The sequence below is a fragment of the Nanorana parkeri genome, unplaced genomic scaffold (genome assembly GCF_000935625.1).
Source record: "Nanorana parkeri isolate BGI_ZX_2015 unplaced genomic scaffold, ASM93562v1 scaffold2286, whole genome shotgun sequence".
Classification (NCBI taxonomy): Eukaryota; Metazoa; Chordata; class Amphibia; order Anura; family Dicroglossidae; genus Nanorana; species Nanorana parkeri.
The window spans coordinates 53,415-72,570 of record NW_017308554.1 but is presented as its reverse complement, the minus strand read 5'-3'; the positions used below and the strand labels follow the sequence as shown (position 1 = coordinate 72,570).

General features: G+C 46.9%; 1 protein-coding gene across 1 annotated transcript in view; it reads left to right on the top strand.

The window, feature by feature from the left end:
• Nucleotides 1-19,156, top strand: part of LOC108801299 (phosphatidylinositol 5-phosphate 4-kinase type-2 beta-like) — a 151,175-nt gene that overhangs the window by 105,207 nt on the left and 26,812 nt on the right. The window lies entirely within an intron of this gene.

Genomic DNA, 19,156 nt, shown 5'->3' with positions numbered 1-19,156 from the left:
GAGGCCACGGGGACCACCCCGCCGGCGAGGCAAAATCGAGCTCCCCGGTCCGGGCGCGCGCACTAGGCCCCGGTTGCCGCGAGGAGACATAGGCGTCCATTCGGACCTGCGATCGGAGCTTGGTGTAGGAGCGGGGGGGTCTTAGACTTCTTACCCGTCCTTTTCATGGGGTAGCAGGGTCAGGTATAAGGCAGATCAGCTGTGATTAGCACCCCAGGTCCGCGGAGCTCTGCGGATTAGCGTCCACTGGCCGCCATGTTCAGGCCACGCTCTTTAATATTGCTTTTAATATTGTCTTTGATCATGCAGTTTTATCACGCATTTTTTATATACACGTGCATTATCATGCGTTTTATCCTGCATTTATTATGTATATTTATATATTTTTTAGTTCGCCATTGTGTCTACTACAATGCTGCTATGCATTATGCCTTCTATCATACATTTAATATGTACATTGAAGTCAACCTTCTTAGTTTGTCTATTATGTATATCACTAAGAGGGTTCACTTCACCATATTATGTTTTGTTTTTTTATATATACATTTTTATATATTTCTAATTGAATCATCAATTTTGACATCATATATATTGTTATTGTTTTATGGTGGTAAGAGCTGTATGTTGACTCAAGTCTCCTTTCCACTCCTTCAATCCCCCCCCTGGGGCATCGCCACAGGGATGTTATTATGATCTTGTCCTCATATGTTGGGATGCACTGACAGCAGCATAGACTCGGTTTGTGCTGCCTTTGGTTTCTTGCCGCTGTGATTGGCTGGGAGACCGGCGCTACTTGCTAGGTGGAACTCATATCTTACCAGGCTAGTCCGGCCCGCCCACTATCACACCCACGTTAGACTGATACCCTATCAGCCGCCTAGAACAAGAGCCAATCAGATTTTCAATTTCAAAGTATTTTATTGGTTTTACATAGCGTAGCCGAGATAACAACAATTCTGGTCAGGCTGTCATAGGTGATATACAGTCAAGAAGCAGAATCTAGACATTACATGGAGAATTCGTTGCTGGATACACGAAGTGCCTCCTCGCAGGGAAGCAAGGCAGTTATCCATAGAAGGTAAATAAGCTATCTCAAGGAGCTGTTACTCCAAAGTCGAGCCCTGGACCACAATGGGACCCATCTGGGCTACCATCTCCGTGTTCCAGGGTCGAAAGCATCGCTAAACTTTAATATAACAATAGTTATTAAGAATAGGGGGGAACAGGGGACATTAGGGTCACATAAGGAAGGGGTAGGGTAGGAAGGGGAGTTGCACCAGGGACTCCGATAGTCCTATAAGTATGTGAGACTCTCCAAAGGAAGCTCAGGATGTTCATGAGCAATTCAAGGGGTCCAGACCTTTTGGAAATTCTTTTGGGTATCCAAAAGGATACCAGAGAGTTTCTCGTTTATGAAAAACGAATCTATCCTACGTCGCACGTCCGCAAATGAAACAAATTGTTTTCGCCATGCTTGGGCTATTGCTTGCTTTACTGCTAGAAGAATAAAAACGGCCAATTTATATTGAGAATTCGTGAGCGCCGGTGGCTTGAAGTGTAGGAGTGCAAACCCCGGATCCCTTGTTATAGGTGTATGGAAAAGAGATCGTAGGAGAAGGAAGTTCTTGGACCAAAGTCTCGTAATCATAGGGCAAGTCCACCTTGTGTGGAGAACGTCCCCTTTGGCCGCGCATCCCCTGAAGCACAGAGCTGAAAATGAGGGGTTTAGATTTGTAAGCGGTCTCCAGGGAAGTGATATTGATCGTACAGGAGGCTGTCCGTTTCCATATCTGTTGCCATTCATGAGCAGGCTTGGTTGTACGAAGATCTAGCTCCCATTTACGTACATAGGCGTGATCCGTTGGGGAAGACACTGAGTTGAGGTGTGAATATAGTATAGAGATCAATTTAGGTTGCATAGGCGAGTGGTAACATATGTGTTCAAAGGTTAGCGCTGGGAGGATAGATTTATTAGCTGTCAGAGAGGAGGCCCAATGTCTAATTTGTAAGTATCGGAAGTGTTCCCGGAGAGGAATTTGCAATCGCGTTCTAAGGTCAGACCAGGTACTGAGCTCTCCAAATCGCAGAAAATTATATAAATATTGAAATTTGTGGGATGACCACCATCCGAAGGATCCCGCCGCCTCCAGACCAGGTGTGAACAGCGGGTTGCCCTGGATGGGGAGCATGGGGAGGTGAGGCGAGATCAGTTTACCTGAATATTTGACCGAGTCCCAGACTGTGAGGGTGTGTCTCATAGAAGGGCTCATGGATTTGGGGCGTAAGCGGCTCGGGAGCCATGGTAGAGCTTGGATGGAGATTGGATAACAGTAGGAGTTTTCTATATTGGTCCAGGGGGGGGCTTGGGAGGCCTGGAACAAGTTGGTCATGGGGGCTATTTGGGCCGCCTGATAGTATCTCGTTATGTTGGGAAGACCTAATCCGCCCTGTTTCTTATGGGCACACATGGTAATTTTGGATATCCTAGGTTTTTTGGAACCCCAGACAAAGTTCATGATGTCACGTTGGGACGCCCGAAGAGCTAACCCTGGGATGGAGATTGGAAGGGTGCGGAAGAGGTACAGAAGCTTGGGTAGTATCGTCATCTTGACGGCATTTAGTCTGCCCAGCCACGACAATCCATGTCGTGACCAAGAAGACATAAGGTCCTTGAGTTGGTGAAATAGAGGGGAATAATTAGCCTTATATAGAGAATCGTACGTGGCAGTCAGTTTTACTCCTAGGTAGTCCAAATGAGAGTCTTGCCAGAGAAACGAGAAATTCTCTCGGGTTGGATTGGACAGCATCCTGGCTGAGAGAGATGTTGAGGGCCGAGGACTTTGTCTCATTAATGGTCAGATTAGATATGCCTGCAAAGGAATGTAGAATCGAGAATAGGTTGGGCAACGAAATGTGGGGTTGAGTTAGTGTTAATAACATGTCATCTGCAAAGAGATTTACTTTATATTCAGTGGCTTCCACTGGCACCCCCTGTATATTAGAGTTCAGGCGGATAAGATGCGCCAGGGGCTCTATAGCTAGGACGAATAAGATAGGGGAGAGAGGACAGCCCTGTCTCGTACCTCCCAGGATCGGAAATGCAGGTGAGGTGTGCTGCAGGTACCTGACAGTGGCCGACGGTGAGCTGTATAGAGCCCAGATCCAGGATATGAAGGTCCTAGGGAAACCCCACTTTGCTAAGATATAATAGAGGTAGTCCCAAGAAATAGAGTCAAAGGCTTTTCGAATATCCAAAGATAAAAGCATTCCGGGAATTTTGTTGGTCCTGATATGGTGCATTATTTGTATTATCTTGCGAGTATTATCTGGGGCTTGTCTGGAGGGGATAAAGCCTACCTGGTCTTTGTGTATTAGGGTGTCAAGGAAGCGGTTTATTCTGTTGGCTAAAATTTTAGAAAGGTGCTTGATATCTACATTAAGTAACAAATGGGCCTATAATTATGTGGATCTAGGGCATCTTTACCAGGTTTGGGCAGCATCACGATCTGTGCCAAGAGTGAGTAGTTAGGGAGACTAGGGTTGGATTTAAGGGAGTTGAAAAATGAGGTTAAATGTGGGGCAAGAAGGTCGGCAAATTTTTGTAATACAAGGCTGAGTAACCGTCTGGGCCAGGGGTTTTGTTAGTGTGTAAGGATTTGATGGCCATAAGGACTTCCTGAACAGTGATATCTGACCCTACCAGTTCCACCATGGGATCTGTGAGCGTCGGAATGTTGACACCCTCCAACAATTTGTCCGCCCTACCTGGTTGGAATGTGGGTGGTTTATCATACAGTTTGGTCAATATTTTGGAAAAGCGTTCAACAATGGCAGTTGGGTTTGCAGAGGTGACTCCATTAGGAAGCCGGAGGCGTATAGAGTGGTTACCCTTGGGCCTAGAGTTCAGTAATTTCGCCAACATTGAGCCAGGCTTGTTAACCCGTGCGTAGAAGTTGCGTTGCTACTCTTTGGCGCAATGTTTTAGAAGGATGAGACTTCCAGGCTGCCTCTAGTTGTTCTAGCTGTGAGGAGAGGTCAGATATTTTCTGCTCCCGTTCCCTCTTCCTGCGAGAGGCCAACTGGATGATGTCCCCCCTTAATGTCGCCTTATGGGCTTCCCATAGACTGACCGGGGAGGAAACGGAAGCACAATTGATCTCAAAGTATTGGGATATGCAGGATCTAATAATTTGTGCCGTATCAGCAAAGGAGATCAGAGAATCATTCAGTCTCCAGGAATATTGGCAGGGTCTGGAGGTGAAGGAGGAGCAAGTGAGAAGGACCGGGGAATGGTCTGACCAGGGAACTGATAGAATGCGTGATTTTTCAATGGAGGGGAGGAAACTTTGAGTCACGAAAATGTGGTCAATTCTGGAGAAGCTGTCGTGAGGGCAGGAGTAATGGGTGTAATCTTGGAGATTTGGGTTTTTGTCCCTCCATGCGTCTATGAGGCCATGATCAAATTGGAGAGTGTTTAGGCGGTTAATGTTAGGATCCACAGGTGCCGGCAGGGTCGACCCGGGTCTCGACACTGATTTATCTAAGGTGGCGTTCAGGACCATATTCGAGTCCCCCATGACCAACAGAGTTCCCCGTTTATGGCTATCTATCACTCCCAGCAAATGTGAGAAAAAGTTGGGTTGCCTGGTGTTGGGGGCATAGTAGGTTACCACAGTGATTTCCGTATCAAAGACCGTGCCTCGCAGCAACAGATATCTGCCCGTAGGATCAGCCACCTCAAGGGAGCTCACAAATGGGGTATTCTTGTGAAAGGCTATTAACACCCCCCTTTTCTTCTCATGAAAGGAAGCCCGGAAAACCTGAGGGTAATTTTTGTGTAGATAATGGCAGCTAAAGGCCGTAGAAAGCCTGGTCTCCTGTAAACATACCACATCAATCCCCTTAGAGACATAATAATTGAAGGCAGCTCTGCGCTTCCTAGGCGAGTTAAAGCCCTGGACGTTGTGGGATATAACGTTAAGAGAGGGAAGGCATCATGGTGGATGGTAAATTGCACTAGTCATTAGAAGAGAATTTCCCTTAGCATAGACCAATGGGGTAGTGCTTTGACCGGAGACCCTGGTGCAATGGAGGGCTGTAGGGGGTATGTGGGTTGATAAGAGGGGGGGAGGGAAGCTACAAATAAAAAACATACTAAACTTACAAGAACAAACAAGTTGACCTCTAAGGTCGTACAGCCATTAAGGCCAATTGCAGCAATGCTTGTAGGCATTACTAGCAGCGTGGGAGCGCGTCACACCCGGACGTGGACGGCTGAAAATTACTAACACTTTGGAAATATTAAACATGTTAATAAAAGTAAACAAAATAACTTCGGACATGCGGACCGCAGGTGGTATAGACATCTCATATCGGATTTATATGTGCTGAATTGGCCCAATATGTAGGCCTGCCCCATGCAGATGAGTTTGCACAAACTGACATTATCATGCCCCAGCGATAGAATAAACAGTGAGCGCTACCCAGTTTAAGATGTCCTCTTCCCAGGCGCGGATGGGTATATACTTGACTGGGCCATTGGGCCAGTAGCAACACCATATGAAGTCCATACCCAGCCATTATTACCCCCTTCTCGCCCCCTCACAAATGTTGAGGTAGGGCAGTGGGAGACCCACAAAGTTGGTGTGCGATAAAGACGTCCTGCCCAGAAGGCGAATATTCGCTGCCAGGCCAGGCCTGCAGCCAGCAGCCTCTGTTGGTGCGGGCTAGAGCAAGTAGTATTTGGGGCAGGTAAGGCAGAGGGCTTTCAGGTATCGCGGCACCTGGGAGGAGGCACACCATACAATGTCTGAGACAAGAAGGCCTATACACAAGCGTATATCTCTCCAGCTCTATCTTTGGTCATTACTAGGACTAGGCCATAACGGAGATGGGAACCTCTTGCGCCCGCCCCATGAGACGGGCAGCGGGCACCTCAGGGACGCCGCGGCGCGCCCGAGGCTCCCATATATAGGGGTCAGGCCTATATCAACTGAAACTTATTAGTGCCTAAAAATACCAACTGAATCTGGCACCGCCGTCAAATGAACCCCGCAGTCAAGACCTGTCAACGAACAGGTGTCCCAACAAAACATTGACACACTCGAATCTTGAGCGTCGCCCCTGGACAACGATCCAATCCAAGATGGTGTCTCTGTAAGAAAAATGGAGAGGGACAATAAAGGGTGAAGGGCCGCGTCAGCCGGCGGAATCCTCCTGAATATTGCGGCGGTCACGGAATTTGTCAGCCAGTCTGCGGCGTGTCTGGGGCCCTTGGTTCCACAGGGGAGAGAGGCGACGGTCCTGGGATGGTTGGGATGGATTGGACGTTGGTGTTTTCTGTTGACCTGGCGTCGGTGGCGGCAGCAGGTGCAATTATTCCAGGAGGGACGAAGCCTCCTCCGGAGTGGAGAAAGCCTGCGTCTGGCCCCGGTAAGTGAAGGAGACTCAGCGGGAAGCCCCAATGATACTTCACAGCCTTCTGTTGCAGGACCTGCAGAAAGGGTTTCAAGGCCTTCAGTTTTTGGATAGTCAACGGTGCCAGATCCGGAAAGATCTGGTAAGCATAATTTTGGAAGGTCAGGTCTCGGCGTTCCCAAACCGCTTTCATTATGGCCTCCTTTGTTTTGTAGAATGTGGGCTTGAGGAGAATGTCTCTGGGGGGCCGTCAGCAATTTTCGGGCCCAGCGCCTGGTGGACCCGGTCGAGTTCCAGCCTGTCCACTGGGAAGCCCAGTATCAGCTCCTGGAGCAAGGCAGTGACAGTGTTATTCAGGTCCTCCACATGCTCGGGTATACCCCGCAACCTGATGTTCCCCCTCCTATTCCTATTCTCTAGATCTTCCAATTTCCGCATGGAGTAGTTTAAATCTGATTTTACAGAGTCTAGATCTTGCTCGTGTGAGTCTAACACCGTGATGATATCATCCATTTTGTTTTCCATATCGTTAATGCGAGTCCCCAGCCCCCTAATGTCGCGGGAAAGCTGGGCCGCTAATTTGTCTGTAGCCGTCTGCAGCTCCCGTTGTAGTAGTGACTTGAATTTGTCTAGGAGAACCAAGTCCCTACAGGTTACCTCTGGTTGTGTGCTGGGCAGCAGGGAGGCCGAGCTGGCGTTCGAACAACCATCCACGTCAGTCACAAGTTCCTGTGATGCCGACTGCTGTTCTGGCTCGGGCAGGGACGGCGCCATCTTGTCTGTTGAGCGCGGCAGGGTTTTGGTCTCCGGGAATCGCGCCCGAGTTCGTTTGAAGTTACCGGACTTCCCTTTAGCAGATCTCCGCATGTCCGGGAGCAAGCCTCCGTTCAGCTGGGGTCGAGTGATAGCGAGGAAATCGGTATAATATTAGTCACACGTCCGGGTGTGGCAGAGCCAGGTTAGATTGCGGCCATCTTGGCTGGCTGCTCACTAGCGCCCCCGCCAATCAGATTTTCACTGTCCCTTCTTAGCCGACATGGAGGGGAGACTCGAGTCATGTTCTGATGAAGGGGGCGTGCCCCGGAAACGTGTCAACACCCTACTGATCGGCACACAGGACTCATCATACGGATCCCTCCAGTGCTCCGTTTTACATTGCTTCACACACTTGTTGTCATGCTACCATTGTGAGTACCTGCTAGCTTGTTTTTTTTTAATGATCGTTGAATAAACTAATCTGCACTAGGAAAGGCGCCCCTCTCTTTGTATTTTCTTGTAGAGGATAGATCCGACCAGTAGGAATAGGACTGCCTGGAACCAGCTCGATAGGGCAGTCGTAGGGTCGGTGGGGCAGGAGTGTCTCTGCCAGCCGTTTGCTGAAGACATCAGAAAACTCAATGAGATGAGATGGCAAAACTTCGGAAGAAATCTGCAAAATAAGGGAGACGGGGTAACACGTCTCAGTACAATACGATGAGTGGAACTGGACCTACCCCTCCGTCCATAGTATAGTAGGTTGGTGACGTTTCACCCATTGGAGACCCAACACTATTGGAAACAGAGGAGAAGGAATGATATCGAATAGAAGATACTTGGTATGGCCCTCCTCACAGGTCACCAGTAGTGGCTGGGTGTGGGACATAATTGGCCCTGCAGTGGAGGTAGACCCATTGATAAAACTCACAGGCAAGGGTTTCTGCTTTAACACGTGAGGTATTTTATTTTGCTTTACAAGATGCATGTCGATGAAATTACCACAGGCACCAGTGTCCACCATGGCGTTAACGGTGATCCTCTTGTGGTCCCACTGCAAAGTGAGAGAGACATAAATGTAAGGATTGGGTTGGACAATGGTAGGAGTTAATTTACAGATGTGGGAGACATTACCTACGGTCTTCCTTTTGACCACGGGGCATGTGGCTACCATGTGATCTGGGAAGGCACAGTAGAGGCACAAGTTCAGAGAGCGTCTCCTGCCCTTCTTGGCGAGAGAGGTCCACGAATGGCTCCGACCTCCATGGGCTTGTCCTTTTGAGGGGATCTGGATCTCCGGGGAACAGTATTGCTGCCGTATAACCTTTCAGCCCTCCTCTCTCGGAGACGTCGGTCGATGGTTACTGAACGTTGTATCAAGTCATCCAGGGTGTGGGGTAGTGCATCGCGGGCAATCTCGTCCTTCAGCGCTTCAGAGAGACCGAGTCGGAATTGGTTCCGTAGACCGATGTTGTTCCACTTGGTCTCTCTGGCCCAACGCTTGAACTGCAAGATGTAGTCCTCAACCGTTCTTCTACCCTGCTTGAGGGCCTTTATAGCGGTTTCAGCGGTCAACTGTTTGCTGGAATCCTCATACAGGAGTGACATGGAATCCATAAACTGGGGGAAGGAATCCAGTAGCTCATCCTCCTCCTCCCGGTATGTTTCCGCCCAAGCTCTGGGCTCCTCCTTGAGGTAAGAAATGAGGGTAAGTACCTTTATGCGGTCAGTAGGGTATGTTCGGGGCCGTAGGTCGAACATTAATTTGCATGAACTTACAAACTGACGGAAGTTCTTCCTATCGCCAGCAAAAGGCTCTGGGGCACATACTTTGGGTTCTGGCCCGTCTCTGGGGTTCACAGCATTAGCATTCTGTGCCACTAGGTTACGGAGTGTCTGGTTCTCGACTTGGAGCTCCTGCATGGACATGGTTAGGGTCTCTACCCTCTGGGAGAGAGTGACAAGGTTAGCAAGCTCCGCTGGATCCATGTTTAACAGGTTCCACTATTCTGTCACGCCTACCGGATGGAGTAAGGTTTGGATTGCAGCTGCGGAGTAGTATGAGGCGAAATGGCAGGAGGAGACGGCTTCTCAGGCAGGAATCTCAGCCGTCACTCTCAGTCTTAACGGAGAGTTTGAGATTCTAGCATCACAGCCGTATGCAATCAACAAAGGTGTAATGGAGAGGGTTATTACTACATAACCTGTCTCTCAAAGAGTACACTGAAATCTGTATTAATTAACGATAACAATTGTAGGCAGAGCTACAGCAAGCAAAACGTCTAAATGCCAGTTGATCTAATGCACAGGTGATAGTTTTCCCATTAGGCAGTCTGTATCACAATTGAGGTTTGAACAGAGAAAGGCTCCAACCGGAGCAGTACTTGCGGTTTGGTATCTGCGAGTGGCAGCAGTGGTGGATCCTTTAGGTGTGAAGGTGAGGCGCTCCAGGCTCTGGGATCCTTGGCACAGTAGGAGCAGTGTGGAGGTTCAGGAGGCAGCAGACCTTCTGACTCAATAAGGGAACGCCATGCTGCCTCTTCAGTGGCCTTATAAAGTCCCAGGAAGTGGGAGGTGGCGCCGGCCCGAACCGAGCGGCTTCCGCATTCCACCGTGGAACGCACGCCGCTCGATGCAGAAAGTCGAGCGGCTTCCGCAGTGGAACGCAGAGCGGCTGTCACTGCAGGAGGTGAGACCGGAGCGGCCCAGCCCCGACGGGTGCCATTACAGTAAGTCAACGATAAAATCGATGGAGATGGTCCCCCAGGGTTTGGTAGGTATGGCTAGATTAGTTAACAATCCATAAGGACGCTTCTTTTCCTTTTTGCAAGAGGCACATATGTCACAGGAGGAGACATAATCTTGTACGGTCTTCGACATTCCTGGCCACCAGAAATATCTCTTGACGAGCTCCAGGGTCTTGGTGATACCTGGATGTCCAGCTAATGGAGCGTCATGTAGTGATCGGAGGATAAGGGTCTGCATTGAAGTGGGAATGAAGAGTCAGGAATCCTTGTAGAAGAATCCCTCTGCCCCTGCCCTTACTCCCAGTCCTTCAGGAATTTCAGCTGTCTCCAAATGCTTACTTAGCTGTTGCTTCAGATCGGTGACAAGTGTAATTATCCTTCCTGGAGGGATAATGGTTGTTGGGAGAGGAGCTACATTTTCCGTTTCTTTAAATCGGGAAAGTTAATCCGCCTTCACATTCTTGGAACCTGGACGGTAGTAATGAGGAAGTCGAACCTATCGCAGAAAAAACTCCACCTCACTAGGTGAGAGGAGAGAGTTTTACTGGTCTTTAGAAACTGCAGGTTCCGGTGATCTGTATATATGATGATAGGGAGTTTGGTACCCTCCAGGAGATGTCTCCAATTTTCCAGAGCACATTTGATAGCGAGGAGTTCTTTCTCCCCAATTCGGTAATTGATCTCTGCGGTGTTTAAGGTTCATGAATAGAACCCCACTGGGTGTAGTGGGTGTGAGAGTGATTCACGTTGAGATAGTATAGCCCCTATAGCCGTCTGGGAAGCATCCACTTCAAGAACGTACTGGATCGCCGGATTGGGTAGTTTGAGAATGGGTGCAGTAGTGAAACATGTCTTCAGTCTGTCGAAAACTTCATGAGCCTCTCTATCCCAATGGTATCTTTGCTTTGAGCTTGTCAACCGGCTCAGAGGTCTCACAACGGCAGAGAAGTTTTTTTATGAACTTTCTATAAAAGTTGGAGAATCCCAGGAATCTCTGGAGTGCTCTCCTGGTACGTGGCGTTGGCCAGTTTCGTGTACACTCAACTTTAGGCTGGTCCATTTGTATACCGTCTGGCGTGATGACATATCCCAGAAAGGGGATGGTAGAGGTTTCGAAAACAAATTTTTCCGCTTTGCGTATAGTTGGTGTGCCCGTAGCCTGGCAAGTACCCATCGAACATGTCTCCTATTGTCAGTAATGTCTGAGTAGATGAGTATCTAGGTATTTTACTACGCAGATGTCTAGAAGATCGCGAAAAATGTCGTTTATGAAACATTGGAAAGTAGCAGATGCATTACTTAGGCCAAAAGGCATTATGGTGTATTCGAACAATCCGTACCTGGTACGGAAAGCGGTTTTCCACTCGTCTCCTTCTTTTATCCTGATTAGGTTATATGCACCCCTGAGATCAAGTTTAGTGAATATCCCTGAGGTTTGTAGTCTTTCAATGTGTTCCGGGATAAGAGGTAGTGGGTACCGATTTTTTACTGTAATGTTGTTCAAGAGTCGGTAGTCAATTATTGGACGCAGGCTTTTATCCTTGTTGCTTACAAAGAACATTCCTGCCCCAACAGGTGATATGGAAGGCCGGATGAACCCCTTTTTTAGGTTGCTTTCTAGATTCTCTTTTAGGTGTTCTAATTCCGGTCGAGAGAGTGGGTAAATTCTGCCTGTGGGTAGCTGACTACCAGGGAGTAGGTCTATGGGACAGTCATATGACCAATGTGGGGGTAAGGTCTCGGCCATCTTTTTGCAGAACACATTGGAGAAGTCAGCATAATGGTGTGGTATGGGTTGACAGGCGAGTTGCAGGATTGGGTTAACCTGGTAGCATGTCTCCCTACACTACTTGGGGGATGGAATAACGTCAAAAGATATGTATTCAGTGTGGTTGCTAGGAGAGGTCACAAGGAGGGCCTGGGTCTGATGTGATATAGGCCCTGATACCGAAGTGGTACCGTCAATAAAGCTAACGGAGACATGGTTGGTTTTAGTAAGTATCAGAATTTTATTTATGTTTATCAATTGTGAATCAATGAAGTTCCCGCAAGCTCCGGTATCCACCATGGCCTCAACCAGCACACTTCTTTACTCCCACTGTAGGATGATAGGAATATGTAAGTAGTTATAAGTTTTTGACCTGAGAGAATGTAAGTTACAGGTTGGGGGTGTCTTACCTGTGGACTTCCTACGTACAAGAGGACAATCATCAAGGACATGGTCTGAAGCAGCGCAGTACATACATAGATTCATAGCCCGTCTTCTTATCTTCTCGGTTTGTGATAAGGGCCCTCTGATGGTTCCTATCTCCATCTGTTCTTCTGTGTGCACAGGAATATTAGCGAGAGTGTTTCTTTGGGGTATGTAAGGTAGCCCAGATGTCTTTTCCAACCTTCGCTCTCTTAGTCTGCGGTCTATGGAGATGGAGCGTACAATTAATGCATCTAGGGTGGAGGGTAGGTCGTCACGTGCTGACTCGTCTTTTAATGGGTCGGAGAGGCCGAGCCTGAATTGATTACGGAGACTGACGTTGTTCCACTCAGTCTCCCGAGCCCATCTTTTGAATTCCGCGACGTACTCTTCAACAGGTCTCTTCCCCTGTCTCAGGTTACATATTGCAGATTCGGCTGTAAGCTGCTTACTTATATCTTCGTAAAGTAGTGACATTGCTTCTATGAATTGAGGGTAGGAGTTGAGAATGGGGGTCTTCCTTCTCTATGTAAGTGGTGGCCCAAGCCCGGGGTTCACCCTTTAAGTATGAAATTACCGCAAGCACTTTCACTCTGTCAGTGGGATAAGTCTTCGGTCTCCGATTAAACAACAATTTGAAGGAGTTAAGGAATTCTCTATATGTTTTCCGATCTCCTGAAAATGGTTCTGGAGGGTTTACCTTAGGCTCTGGTCCCTCTCTTGACGTAGTTGTGTTTTGATTCATCTGTTCTCTTAGCTCCTGGTTCTCTAGCTGTAATTCTTGAACCGTTTGAGTCAGTGTTTCAAGACGCTGTGTGAGGGCCACTAAGTGTCTGGCTAACTCTGCTTGATCCATTTCTACGGGTCCGACTGTTATGTAATATTCCTATTGTTGCGAGTTGGATACTCAACTGCGGAGTAGGAGGTGGATGATGGGACTCAGTATATGATTCCTGATTATCACTCTCCAAATGTTGTTCAATGGAGGTTAGGAATCAATCACATCATTTCTCGTCAATTCAGTTAATTATGCTATACGTTTTAATAATGCTGTGCAACACGAGAACTCAGTTAAAGCGAGACAATGGTACAGTATGGTTTAGTTCAGTCCCATTCAGAGTATGAGCGATTAATGCAGGTAATGCAATCAATAGCAATATAAGGTTTAGCTCAGTCCCATTCAGAGTATGAGAGGTAAATGCAGGGTTTGCAATTCAATAGCAATATAAGGTTTAGCTCAGTCCCATTCAGAGTATGAGAGGTTAATGCAGGGTATGCAATTCAATAGCAATAAAAGGTTTGGCTCAGTCCCATTCAGAGTATGAGAGGTGAATGCAGGGTATGCAAATCAATAGCAATATAAGGTTTAGCTCAGTCCCATTCAGAGTATGAGAGGTTAATGCAGGGTATGCAATTCAATAGCAATATAAGGTTTAACTCAGTCCCATTCAGAGTATGAGAGGTGAATGCAGGGTATGCAAATCAATAGCAATATAAGGTTTAGCTCAGTCCCATTCAGAGTATAAGAGATCAATGCAGGTATTGCAATCAATAACAACATATGGACTAGCTCAGTCCCATTCACAATAGCTCTTTATCAAGCCCAGTGCAACTGCAGTGCTGTGTGCAGATGCCTGTGGCACTACTACTTGCGGTTAAGCAGTCATTCACTCAGTGGTGTGGGGAGTCCTGTAGAAGGCCGGTATCGAGGTCCGGTATGGTAGCCCAGTATTCTCGGGCTGAGATCCTACTAGGTGCCCTCAGGAGCTATGTTCGGCGTGCGTCACACAAAACAGTCGGACGCCAAACATATATTTTTCCTCCCTTAAATGTCCCCACGCTGAGCGCGGATGGGAGGAGCCTGCTGACGCACCGAACTGTTCGGTCCAGCGATGCCCTGCTGGACCGCAACGGAGTGCGCGAAGGGGAGGAGCCTAGTGACGGCCCGGACGGGTGAGTCTATCACACTTTCTCGTTTGTTCCTGGATTTCTTTGGATCTCGGTATGATGTGTAGCTTTTGAGGATCTTTTGGTCTACTTCACTTTGTCAGTCAATTCTTATTTAAGTGATTTCTTGATTGCGAACATGTGTGGCAGTAATCAGGCCTGGGTGTGACTAGAGAAATTGAACTCAGGTGTGATAAACCAGAGTTAAGTTATGTTTTAACAGGGGGGACGGGGGCAAACACTTTTTCACACAGGGCCATGTGGGTTTGGATTTTGTTTTCCCTTAATAATAAAAACCTGCCTTTTAAAAACTGCATGTTGTGTTTACTTGCATTATCTTTGACTAATATTTAAATTTGTTTGATCTGAAAAATTAAAGTGTGACAAACGTGCAAAACAATTAAAAATCAGGAAGGGGGCCAACACTTTTTCACACAACTGAATATTGGGGCATCATGGCAGCGTCAGGTTCCTGCCTGCCCAGCACCTGTGTTGTAGCAGTGAGAAATTGAACCTGGGTCTCTGAGGTTGTGGTCAGAGCCGGCGCTACCACTAGGCAGCCGCCTAGGGCATGCTGCTGCCTAGGGCGCAGTCGGCCTGGCTGCCCCCACACTACGCCGCACCTGTATGTACCATCTGAGAAGAGTGCAGAGCGTGGACTGCACTGACGCTGTGTGCGTGCCGGAGACTGCAGGATGCCCTCAGACAAGCATCGTCCGCCCGCACTGATGCTGTGTGAGGCAGGCGGCCGATTGGATTACACCGCCCGCCCGCTGAAGAACTGTTATAAGAATAGGCAACCAGCCAGGCAGCCAATGAGGCACGGCACATACTCTGAGCACGACGCCCACTCCTCTAAGCTCCACCCCCTCCTGCAGATGAGATGGAGACGGAGCTGTAAAGTAAGTGAGAAGCCATTTTCTTGAATTGTTGCACACACACCGTTATTAAAATATGTCCTTCAGTAAAAAGTATTTACTGTGGTTAATTTGCTTAGCTAACAGACTGTTAGGTAAGTCAATTAACCACAGTAAATACTTTTTGCTCAAGTATACGTAGATTTTTAATAAAAGTTAGTAACAGTTAACAGATTTTGATCATTTTTCTTGTGATGGTCCGGGCTTAAAAAACAGCAATTGGTATTGAGGCTGATTTGCTAAAAGATTTCACTTTAGATACCCAATGCAGATAAATAATTAAGCAGGAATTTAATTCTAAAATGAAATTATTGGATAACTGAAGTCAACTCCTTTAGTATATCAGCCCAATGGCATGGTTACATCCAATCATCATTTGCCTGCAATTTCTGCACTACATATACTTCTGCACTATTCTTCCTAGGAAAAACTCCTTTCCTCATATGTTTAGAGCTGCAACGATTGATCGACTAAGTCGATTATAATCGATGATGGAAAACGTTGTCAATCGATTAGTTGAATTTTGATTAGTTTGCCTGCTTGCGGCTCGCCGCACGCTACTTCTCCTCCCCGCCGTCGGTATCGGGACCGATACAGGGCAATTTGACAAGTACTTGTACTTGTCAAAATGCCCCGATACATAGCGCCGAAGCTTGCACTATGGTTTTCTTTTTGTTTGTTTTTTTCTTACCTCAACTGAGCGTCGCGTCACTGCTGCTCCGGTGGGCGGCGCTCCAGGTGGGGTCCTAATTTAATCTTAATGAAATTATTGGATAACTGAAGTCAACTCCTTTAGTATATCAGCCCAATGGTATGGTTACATCCAATCATCATTTGCATGCAGTTTCTGCACTACATATACTTTTGCACTATTCTTCCTAGGAAAAACTCTGATGCCTTTCCTCATATGTTTAGAGCTGCAACAATTGATCGACTAAATCGATTATAATCGATGATGGAAACGTTGTCAACGTTTTCCATCATCGATTAGTTGAATTTCGATTAGTTTGCCTGCTTAATTTAGCTGGCCGGCACCTCTGGGCCAGTTAAATTAGGACCCCACCTGCTCTCCCACACAGTGAGTGAGGGCAAGGGGGGCACTATTAAACAGGGGATAAATGTAGTACATATAGAGTATACACTGCTAATACACTGGAGACCATAGATTTACAATTCTCCTCTGCTAACATGAATGGATTAAATGATCCATATGTAGCCCTGTACTATGGATCATTTAACCCATTCATGTTAGAAAAGGAAACATTTTTAATCTATTGTTGCAGTGCACTCTATATGTACATGTACTATGTTCTACATATAGAATGCATTGCAACAATAGATTTACAATTATCCAATGCTAACATGAATAGGTTAAATAATCCATAGTACATAATAATAGTACATAACATGTAGTTGTACTACAGATCATTTTAACCCATTCATGTTAGCAGTACAGAATTGTAAATCTGTTGCAATAGATTTACAATGATCCCCTGCTAACATGAATGGGTTCAATGATCCGTAGTACAACTACATGTTATGTACATATTATGTACTATGGATCTTGATTTAACCTATTCATGTTAGCAGGGCAGAATTGCGAGCGCCTCCCACAAGCTGAGCACTGAGACACGATGTGATCCTGCCCAGCGCCAACTACCTCGGGAGGCAACAGGGATCGGAGTGAAACTGTGAGTGAGGGAAGCTGGGACAGGCTGGCTGTAAATCTATTGCTATAGAGTACTGGACCTGTGTAATGTATATGTAGTACATATATACAGCACACACCTCCACTACACTACAGCAGTAGATTTACAATTCTCCCCTGCTAACATGAATAGGGTAAATCATGATCCATAGTACATAACATGTAGTTGTACTATGGATCATTTAAAGTCACCTGTCCCTTTAAGAAAAAGTATCGGTAATTGGTATCGGCAAGTACATTAGGGGAAGTACTTGTACTTGGTCCTGAAAACGTGGTATAGGGACATCCCTAGTATGTATAATTTGTTGTATTCCTTTATAGCTGCTGGTATTCTGCATTGCGCTGTATAATTTATTATTGCTGGGATTTGTAGTCTGCTATAGCTGGTGGTATTCTGCATTGCGCTGTATAATGATTATCCGGCGCAATGCAGAATACCACCAGCTATAGCAGACTACAAATCCCAGCAATAGTACATTATAGTATAATGTCCTATTGCTGCGATTTGTTGTATTCCTCTATAGCTGCTAGTTTGCTGCATTGCGCTGTATAATCATTATACAGCGCAATGCAGAATACCACCAGCTATAGAAGACTACAAATCCCAGCAATAATAAATTATACAGCGCAATGGAGAATAACGCCAGCTACAGAGGACTACAAATCCCAACAATAGTACATTATAGTATAAGTTAGCTGCAGCCCTACATGTTTTTGCCACCCATTCCTCAATATCTGGCCTCTGTGTGCCCCTGAATATCTGCCTTGCCTTGATTTGCCCAAATCAATTTCTCATGGTAACATATGACTTCTTGCTCTAATCTTACTTTCAGTCTAGTCTGTTGTGGTTTTTGCTCCCTAAAGGCCTCATTCACACAGCGTTAAGTCAGGCCGTACAGATCCGTGGGGCGTGCGGGGCCGTATTGGGCCGATCCCGGGAGGAACAGGTGCTGCATGTGATTGCACGCAGCAGCCTGTTCTTCTTTATGGGAGGACGCAGCCGTAAGCACACCGGAGCTGCACATCCGTGCGGGTCCAGGTGTCCATACCTAGACGCAGACAGGATGGATCCTGTCTGCGTCTGAGCACAGACACCCGGACACAAACGGATGTGTAGTTGGGGAGTGTGTATGACAGTGTACATCGGCATCCTCCCATAGGGAAGAACAGGCTGCTGTGGGCAATCACATGCAGCACCTGTCCCTTCCGGGAACGACCCAATACAGCTGTGCATGCCACACGGATCTGTACGGTCTTTACACTGTGTGAATGAGGCCTTACTCCTACTCCCTGGCTAGAAACAGTGAGCAGAGCCGTGCAAAGCTAAACCTATAACTCTTCTGCATGTTTCAGTGCTAAGCTTGGTGAGGAATGCCTAGTAGACATGTGCGATTCGGTTCGTTCCCAAATTCGTTGCGGACGAATTTTCGGAGATTCGGATGCATCCGAATTCCGAATTACAGCTAAGACGAATGCAAACGAATATGAATTCCCGATTTCCCGAAATTTGTTATTGGGCGAATTTCGTTGCAGCAAAATGACATTAGGAAAAAAAAATGACAACATTTTCCCTCTACAACAATTCTTTGGTTAAAAGTTCAGAGGCAATAGTGTAGTGGTTAAGGTACAGGTTTGCCATTGTCCAAGTCGCAGGTTCTAATCCAGGGCAGGGTGGATAATGGATAAAGTGTTTTTCTTTGCTTTTGAATTGGCATTATCCTAACATTTCTACCAGACCTAAAGGGTCTGGTATGAATTGGGGGGGAACCTCAGGCTTTTTTTTTTTTTCATGTATTGCAGACAAAAAAAATCATTTTATTTTTTTTTCCTAATGTAATTTTGCTGTAACAAAATTCGTTAGCGGTAGTCCGGCCGAAATTCTTTTATGGCCGAAATTCGTTATGGAGGGAACCTCAGGCTTTTTTTTTCATCTTCTGCAGACTGTAAAAGAAAAAAATTCATTTTTTTCTTCCTAATGTCATTTTGCTGCAACGAAATTCGTTATTAGACTAATTCCGTTGCAGCAAAATGACATTAGGAAAAAAAAGGATTTTTTTTTTTTTACAGTCTGCAGAAGATGAAAAAAAAAAAGAAGCGTGAGGTTCCCCCCAATTCATACCAGACCCTTTAGGTCTGGTAGGAATGTTCGGAGGGACCCCCCAGTTCTAACACACAAAAAAGTGCGTGGGGTTCCCCCCAAAATCCATACCAGACCCTTAAGGTCTGGTAGGATTTTTAAAGGGGAACCCCAGCCCCCAAAAATGGGGGGAAAAACTGTGGGGTCCCCCCTAACAGTCCTATCAGACCCTTGACCCGAGCACTGGCAGGGCAGGAAAGGGGGGGACGATCGAGCGCCCCCCTCCCAGCGCCTTACCAGGCCACGTGCCCTCGGCATTGGGAGGGTGTCCCCATGCCCAGGCCCGGATTTCCCACAAGGCCACCGAGGCACAGCCTCGGGGCGGCAGAGCGCAGAGGG